The sequence below is a fragment of the Panthera pardus genome, unplaced genomic scaffold (genome assembly GCF_024362965.1).
Source record: "Panthera pardus isolate Hobbes unplaced genomic scaffold, ASM2436296v1 HiC_scaffold_6, whole genome shotgun sequence".
Lineage (NCBI taxonomy): Eukaryota > Metazoa > Chordata > Mammalia > Carnivora > Felidae > Panthera > Panthera pardus.
Genome location: NW_026526991.1, coordinates 67,085,628 through 67,093,919, shown reverse-complemented (window position 1 = coordinate 67,093,919; position 8,292 = coordinate 67,085,628). Strand labels below are relative to the sequence as shown.

Sequence of the window (8,292 nt, the reverse complement as noted above, 5' to 3'; positions counted from 1 at the left end):
AGTCTGTAGTTATGCCTTACTGAATGTGTTTTAGAACCGCTCCATGTGTGTTTTTCTTTCGCATGGGTTCGTATGTTGTGTGCCACCATTGGATTTCCAGGCATTTCGTTTTAGGTTCGTGGGCAGCCCTGATATTCAGCATCACACTCACCACCTGCCCCGGATGCATTAGTCAGACACGCCACCCGGGCCATTTGTCAGAGTCCCAGGCTGTGCGTCTGGTTCTGCTGGCCAAACCCCAAGCCTGTAGTGCCCTCCCCACTACTGTCCATGGCCTACTCACCTCCCGTCCCGGGACAAACCCACCCTTCCACGCAGCCTGACTTCAGCCCTCCTGCCAGGGTAACCCCTCCTGCCTGTGAACTCAGCTCCTGATATTTGTCCTGGGCACGTCTGGCATATCACCATGCCTCTAGTGTTATTGCTGATGTGGTGTCGGTTAACCCCTGCCCTGCCATTTAACTTTTCATCCATACAGGTTGTTTCTTCAGCTCACCTCTGAAATTCTTTGTGACAGGGAGTCTGCCTTCTGGATCCCCTCTACCACTTTGTATTGTCATTGAATGTGTCTTCAGTAACCATGTTAACATGTGCAAGGGACCAAGAAGGAAGGAAAGAAGGAAGGAAGGAAGGAAGGAAGGAAGGAAGGAAGGAAGGAAAGAACCGAGCCTTCCAGCCCCACTTGTTATAAAGGCTTGATGGAAGATAATGAGCAACACAGAGAGCAGACAGATCCCTGTCTTTTGGCATTATTGCACATTTGTTTGGAACTAATGGAAACTTAGGGGCATCTAACCCCCCAAGCCACCCCTTAGCACCACCACTGCAGGGATCAGACAGGACCCGGGATTCCAGCAGCTTCCGAACCCACGACGTAACAGATAACTCAACTTAAACTGCTTTTTAGGATCCCAAAGTAACCATCTGCCTACATCTAATGCCAGCTGTGCTGATGTTGGTTTTACCCTGCCCAATAGTGTTCATGAAATAAAATTTCTATTTCGTGTCCTCAAACCTCAGTAGTCTGGGGGAGGGTCTGGAGGCACAGACAGGAACAAAGAGAAGCGGATGAGACAGGCAGACAGAGATAAGGAGGTTCAGAGAGTTAGCAAGGGAGTGAGCAAGGGCAAGGGCAAGACAGAGGAGCCGGGAGCAGCCAAGCAGGAGCCAGGCACTGGCACGAGGCCCCTCACTGGCCTCTTGCCCCAGGTGTGTTGGCACAGCTGGCCGTTCCGCCCTCACAAAGACGACGTTGGGACTGACGGGAGTGGTTCCTACCCATGGTGTGAAGATCCACAATCTGTCAAAAGTATCATAATTAGTGTCTAAGGTAGTTAGCTTATGGGCACTTCCCCTCTCTCAGCCTTTGTTCATTCACTTGACCTTGCTGAGCAAAGTGGATGAGAGGGCAGGGAGCTCCGCTGCCAAAGGGGGAGGGAGACCATGGACAAAGCACACTGCAAGCTGTGATTGGGGGAGCAGAACACAATGCTGAGACCGCTGGTTCAAAAGCCAAGCCGCCTGGGTTCGAATCCCAGCTCTGCCACTCGCCAGCTGTACCAGCCTGGCTGGATTTCCTGACCTCTCTGTTCCTTGGTTTCTCCCCATAACTGTAAAATAGAGAAAGTAGGAGTACCTGACAAGGATTCTGCGAAGATTGAATGAGTTAATCCTTGCAAAGCCCTTAGAAGAGTGCCTGACACATAGCAACAGCAGGTTAAGTGTGTGTTTAAAAAAAAAAAAAAAAAAAAGACACATAGATCAATGGAACAGAACAGAGAGCCCAGAAATAAACCCACACATCTATGGTCAATTAATCTACAACAAAGGAGGCAGGAATAGGCAACGGGGAAAAGACCATCTCCTCAATAAATGGTGCTGGGAAAACTGGACAGCTACATGCAAAAGAATAAAATAGGACCACTGTTTTCCACCATACACAGAAATAAATTCAAAATGGATTAAGGATCTAAATGTGAGAGCTAAAACCATAAAATTCCTAGAAAAACAAAACAAAACATGGGCAGTAATCTCTCTGACATCAGACATAGGAACGTTTTCCCAGATATGTCTCCTGAGGCAAAAAAACAAAAGCAAAATGCAACTATTAGGACTACACCAAAATAAAAGGCTTTTGCGTGGCAAAGGAAACCACTGGAGATGTTTGTAAATGATATGCCTGACAAAGGGTTAATATCCAAAATATATAAAGAACTTACACAACTCAACATCGTAAAAACAACCCAGTTAAAATATGGGCAGAGCTTGAATAGACATCTTTCCAAAGAAGACATAAGAGTGGCCAACAGATGCATGAAAAGAGGCTCCACATCACTCATCATCAGCGAAATGCAAATGAAAACCACAGTGAGATATCATCTCACACCAGTCAGAATGGCTAGACTCAAAATGACAAGAAATAACAAGCGTTAGTGAAGATTGCGGAGAGAAGGGACCCTTCATACACTGTAGGAATACAAACTAGTACAGTCAGTATAGAAAACGGTATGGAGGTTCCTCTAAATTTTAAAAATAGATTTACCAGGTGATCCAGTAATTCCACTACTGGGTATTTACCCAAAGAAAACAGAAACTAACTCAAAAATGTATAAGGACCCCCATGTTTATTGCAGCATTGTTGACAATAGTCAACATACAGAAGCAACATAAGTATCCACTGATAGATGGATGAATAAAGAAGTGGTGTGTGTGTGTGTGTGTGTGTGTGTGTGTGTGTGTGTATTATATACATCATATATACATAATGGAATATTATTCAGCCATAAAAAATAGTGAAATCCTGCCGTTAGCAACAACATGGATGAATCTAGAAAGTGTTATGCTAAGTGAAGTAAGTCAGAGAAAGAAAGACAAATATCATATGATTTCACTCATATGTGGAATTTAAGAAACAAAACAAATGAACAAACCAACGAAAACAAGACAAATAAAAAACGACAGAGAACAAACCGATGGTTACCAGAGGGGAGATGGGTGGGGGGGACGGGTGAAACAGGCAACAGGAGTTAAGAGTACACTTATCATGATGAGCACTGAGTAATGTACAGAACTGCTGAATCATTCTATTGTACACTTGAAACTAATAGAACACTGTAGATTAATTATACTTCAATTAAAAAATGCAGGGCCACAAAAGATCTAATTTAGATAGGATGGTTAGGGACGCCTCTGTGAAAAAATAACATTTAAGACAGACATAAAGCATGAGAAAGTGCCAGTTTTCCTAACCTAAACTCTCCATCATGTGATGTCTTTTTAGAATTCCATGAACAAATTTGTATTTTAAAAATGTAATGCGCTTTTGAGTATTTTCAAGTTTGGGGGAATGACTTCAATGAATCGCACCGTCGAGCTCACCTGGTTTGATTGCCAAAGGGGATGGCTTATTTTCTGGGCGTGGGGCTTGCAGCCCCATGACATGATCTGGGGGAAGCTAGGAGCATCAGGCGGGAACAAATCCATGGCTCTGTGATCTCTTTGATGATATTCCCAGCAGCTGCCCAGCACAGAAGTCAAGAACCAAGAGAAGAAGAGAGATCAAGAAGGCCGACCTCCTCTGTGAGCCACCAGAGTCCACGTGGGACCCGCAAGCTCCTGTTCTGCATGGGTTGCCCCTGCAGGACCGGCCCCAGCAAAGCCGAGCAGGTGAAGCCGGCCACCTGCCTCACCCTGGGGTGCCCTGCGCTACCCAAGTGATACTCTGGGCCTTGCCCCTCGCCCAGTGTCATAAAAACTCCCCTACTGCCTTGCCTCAGGGCTCTTCCTTTCTAGTTCTCCCTTGAAGTGACCATTAGAAGGATTAGAATCGTGACCATTAGACCATTAGAATCTTCCCAAGTTATGTATCTACACAACAGGGGCCTTCTACAGACAACCAGAGCTCAGGCAGGCTGCAGGAGGCAATATTTAGGGGTAGGGGACTCTCTGAAAATCCTTCTAATAAAATTGCTCGCAGCTGACACTCCGTCCTGGCTGGAGGCCACCACTGGGAAGATGCTCCGAGAGTCGCAGCTTTATGACCAAGAGGGGTCGCTGCCCCCTCATCTCCCGTTGCCTTGCACAGCCTAAGTCAAGACACTGAGAGTGGGAATACAACCCAAACCCTTCTAGTCAATATCCCTGTTTATAAATCGGGAAAGCAAGGGAGAGAGAGGAAGGGACTTGCCCAAGGCCACGTGGCCGCTGAGGCCTAGGCCCCTCTGGCTCCACTTGCTGCCACCCACAGAGGGCTGCCCTGACACCCACCTGTGCTGCCTTGCGCTCTGGTTTACAGGGCACCTTTCTGGAAGGCAGAGTAAGCTAAAAATGCCTTGCTGTCATGACCCCAGCAAAGAGTCACCCTCTCTCCACCCGTCTGGTGGCTACAGTCCCCTTGGTGCCAGGAAAGCCTGCATTCTCGTCCATTCAGCAACCCAGCAACTGCTCCTGCTGCCCACACCTCACACCCCAGCCAGACAACTGAGGCCTTGAGTTCTCCCCAAGGGCTGAGAACATGTCGGGCAGAGTCAGATGAGGCCCTATACATAGGGCTCCTTCACCCAGCGTCCACGCTGGTCAAAGTCTAAACATATACAAGCAACTAGAATCCCACAACTTCCCTTAAAAAGTGGATCTGAGCTCTGGACGCAGCTTTCCTCTTCTTCTGGGAGTCACTGGGCCCATGTTCCTTCCACAGTGTTCCACCTACCACCAGCAGCATCCCTTCTGGCCCCAGCGGGGCCACCTGCTCCAGGAAGGCCCCAGGCATGACTAACAAGATGCTCTGAGAGCACAGCTGAGTCAGACTCAGCCTCTCAGAGGGATCTGCTCTCGTCATCACAGGGAGGGACAACAGCCGCTCATCACCGGGGCCACAAGGCGCCCTGTCCAGCTGAGCAACAGGAGGGCGGGGCTCGGGTCTTGAAGAGTCTAGAATCTCAGGGGCAGATACCTGGATTGTCTGGGGCAACTGGACAGGCCTAAGGGGACTGTTAGGTCAGGCCCACGCCCCCCTCCGCCCACCTCCGGCAGCTGTGTGAGAAGCCTAGCACTTGTGCACGGGGCAGGGAGTGAGGATACATTTGGAAATGCATTTACATTCTGGTCTATTGGTCCGTGGGAGGGAAGAAGGAATCAAGAACAACCGTCAGGCCAGAGTTTGCCCCGGCCAGCAGCCACTATACCTGTCTGATGCTCAGGATACTCAGTGGCTCTCACCAGTGGTAAGTGGAGAGAACCCCCAACTCTGCGAGGCAGAGCTGTGCCTAAATGCTTGGGGGTGAGCAGTGAGACCGCACGGCCCTAGGCACCCTCCACTCTGCACATCCTGTCCCTTCTGACAGCCTCATTCTGTGTCTGTCTGTCTGTCTGCCTGGCTGGGTGGTCTGCTCCATGAGGGCCAGGACTGCCTGTCTCATTCACAGAGCCCCTACTATGTAAGATTTCAAACATGAAGTGTGAGAGGGGGGAATGTCCATGCCTGGGCCCGTTCCTATAAGAGAAGAAAATGTTGGGGTTCAGGGAGATTGCATCTGGAGCGCCAGGGGCACCAGGACAGGGCAGGGGTGAGCTAAGGCCCATGGCACAGGCCCAGCTGATAACACACCCAGTCTCCACCAGTCCACCTGCTTATTAGCCAGCTCTGTGACCTTAGGCAGATCATTCTGTGCCTCAATTTGACTGTACAATGGGGGTGGGGTGGGGCAAAAACACCTGCCTTATTATCAGCATAAAAATAAGATAATAGAGGTGAAAGTATGCTGGAGAGGATGAAAACTCTTCAAATCTAAATCAGCATGGGAAATACTATTGAGTAACAGCAATATTGAGATTAATCTTTGCTGCTTGGGAAGCCTAGCGGCCAGAGGCCCAGGGCTCGTAGAGAGAGAGGAGGGCTGGCTCCCAGGGAGAAAAGCTGGAGGAGACGGAAGGTCGGACAGTTGGGCTCCCGGCCTGCCCTACCCTTTCACCAGATCCTGCTCGGCCTGCCGGAGAGGCGTGACCCTCCCTGGACGCACCCCACAATTAGCGTCCCGGCCTTCACAAGGAAGCGAGGGGTCAGGGGTGAGGGAGGGGTGAGTACGTGGGTGTACTGGAGAGGAAGAGTGATCTGCTACATTCTGTTCCTCCTCTCGGAGCACGTGTGCACACGCGCGCACATTCCCTCTCTGCTTTACCTCCTTTTAGGTAAGAGGGTTTTTTTTTAAAGGCCTCCTCTTATATTTTCTTCTCCCAGCAGTCCCACGAGTTTCTCCACCCGCCACGGCTGTCCTGAAGCCGGGACACCAACTGGGAGCCCCCCGAGCACGGCCTGGGCGGCTAGGACACGAGAGGATGCCCCCCAGCACCCCCATGCCTAGGCGGTCAGGGAGACAGAGGTGGTGTGGCCCTAAGAGCAAGAAGCCACCGTGACCTGGAGCCTTTCCCTCCTCCATGGTGACCCAGCCCAGGTACCAGGGTCTCCAGAGCCCCGTCTGTGACTTCCTGCCCGTCCTGGGCACTGTTTTCCTGGCAAAGCCTCTCCCAACAGGCTCGAAAGGCATGTCCAAGGGACTGAGGCAGCTGGGAGGTTGTGGGGTGGTTCAAGGCAGAAGGGACATCGATGTGGCCCCAGAGAAGACAAGTAGGAATGCTGACAAGGACACCAGCCCCGACCACGCTTGGCTTCCACGCTGTCTTTGCAGAGCCGGTCTTGCCCCCTGGTCTGAGAGGATGGTGAAGGGCTGTGGCCGGCAGGCCGGTCTGGCCTTTGACCAAACCCCAGCAGACAATGCGTTCAGGAGGGAAGCGAGCCCCTGGGAGTCCTGACTCACCAAGGCTGGGGCCTCATGTCATGATTGCTCAGCTCTGGCAGCTTCCGTGCCCCGTGGTCCTGCATCTCCACCCACAGGCAAGGGAACGGGCTTGGGCACCCTGCCACCTGCCCTACCCAGGCTCTCCCTGGAGGAGTGGGCTCTGCCCAGCTTCACCCCGTTGCTGCCACCCACCCCGTCGGGCCGAGGCCGTCTCCTTGGCCCTTGAGGCAGAGCTATAGTTCGACTTGCTTTTCACTTAGAGCTGGACTGAGACCATCACACCCACCTTACCCATGGAGAAATGGAAGCGGAGAACTGTTCCTTAACTTGCTCATGTTCACTCAGAAACCTGAGGTACGATCCCAGCTGTGCCGCCTCCTGTGAAGGGCTCTAATTCTCTCCGGAAGCAGTTTGTGTGTGTGTCCATGACCACAGGGAGAAGAGAGGTCTGGCAGTGCAGGGGTGAGGGGAGGAGGACTTGAGCGAGTACAGAGCCACACCAGCTGTCTAGTCCACCTCCAGGTATGGGCCCATGGCCTCCAGACGCCCTAGGGCCCGGCTGCTCAATACCTACTCTGGGGTCATCCCCAAGGCCAAGAGATCCTTCTCCAGGCCAGACAGGGCACCTCCCCCCGCTGAAAGGAAGGAGGCCCTGGGGAGAGAGGGGGTTGCTGCAGGGCAGGGGAGGGAAGGACTGAATGCTGACGGAGCTTGCTGGGACCATTCTCATCCCTGAGAAGAGACTGGATTTCCTGGGATCCGGCTGTGGCTCAGAAAGGGATGGGCTCCCCTCCGAAGCCTCGGCCTCAGTGCTCTCTACGCATCACCTGCCGCTTCTCTGAGGCCTCGGTTCATGGTGAGGACCACCCAACAGGCTGAGACGTGCTGCAGGCAGAGAGGGACAGCAAGTGCAGCCAGGAGGCGAGGGTGGAGGAAGTTAGTCAGCTGGGCTGTGACAGTGCTCACAGACCACACTGGAGAGCCAAGGGTCGCCCCGGCCAGCCACTGACAGGGGCTCCAGGCTCCAGCAGCCGCTCCGGCCCCTGTGGTCAGGGGGTTAGGTTTGGATGGCGGTCAGCCATCTTGGCGCCCTGCCTGGACTCCAGAGACCAGCGGGACCGTTTGTCAGCCTCTCTGGGTCCACTCTGGAGCGCAGCACCTCCTCCTCAGCTCTTGAGTTTGGGAGGGTGTCGCCTTCACTGCCATGCCCCAACAGGGCTGGCCTGGGAACACAGCATCCCGGTTAATTCATGTTAATGGTAAGGCTCCCCAGGGACCATCACGCTTGCCCCCCTGCCCGTAGGAACAGCCCTGGCCACACCCGACTGTTTATCTCCTGTGCTCTGGGAAGAAAAGCAGGACGGCCCCTCCCCCGCACCCCTCCCCAGGCGGCCACCCTGCCCCTGCCACACACCCGCCGCACAGATGTGACAGGCTCTATCTGTCCGCTGCGAAAACAAACCGCCTACAGATGGCCTGACAACAAAGCCACAAGACA

At 52.4% G+C, this 8,292-nt stretch overlaps 1 long non-coding RNA gene across 3 annotated transcripts in view; it reads left to right on the top strand.

Annotated features, from left to right (window-relative positions):
• The window catches only part of LOC109249023 (uncharacterized), a 39,859-nt gene extending 31,671 nt beyond the window's left edge, over positions 1-8,188 (top strand). Inside the window, exons 3-4 of one of the 3 annotated variants that reach the window (XR_008419632.1) lie at positions 3,515-5,222; positions 6,236-8,188. This is a non-coding gene — a long non-coding RNA (uncharacterized LOC109249023). Of the gene's footprint in view, positions 1-3,514; positions 5,314-6,235 lie in introns of those variants that run through there. The other 2 variants (XR_002072413.2, XR_002072412.2) reach the window with 2 other exon arrangements.
• Positions 8,189-8,292: the final 104 nt, after the last annotated feature.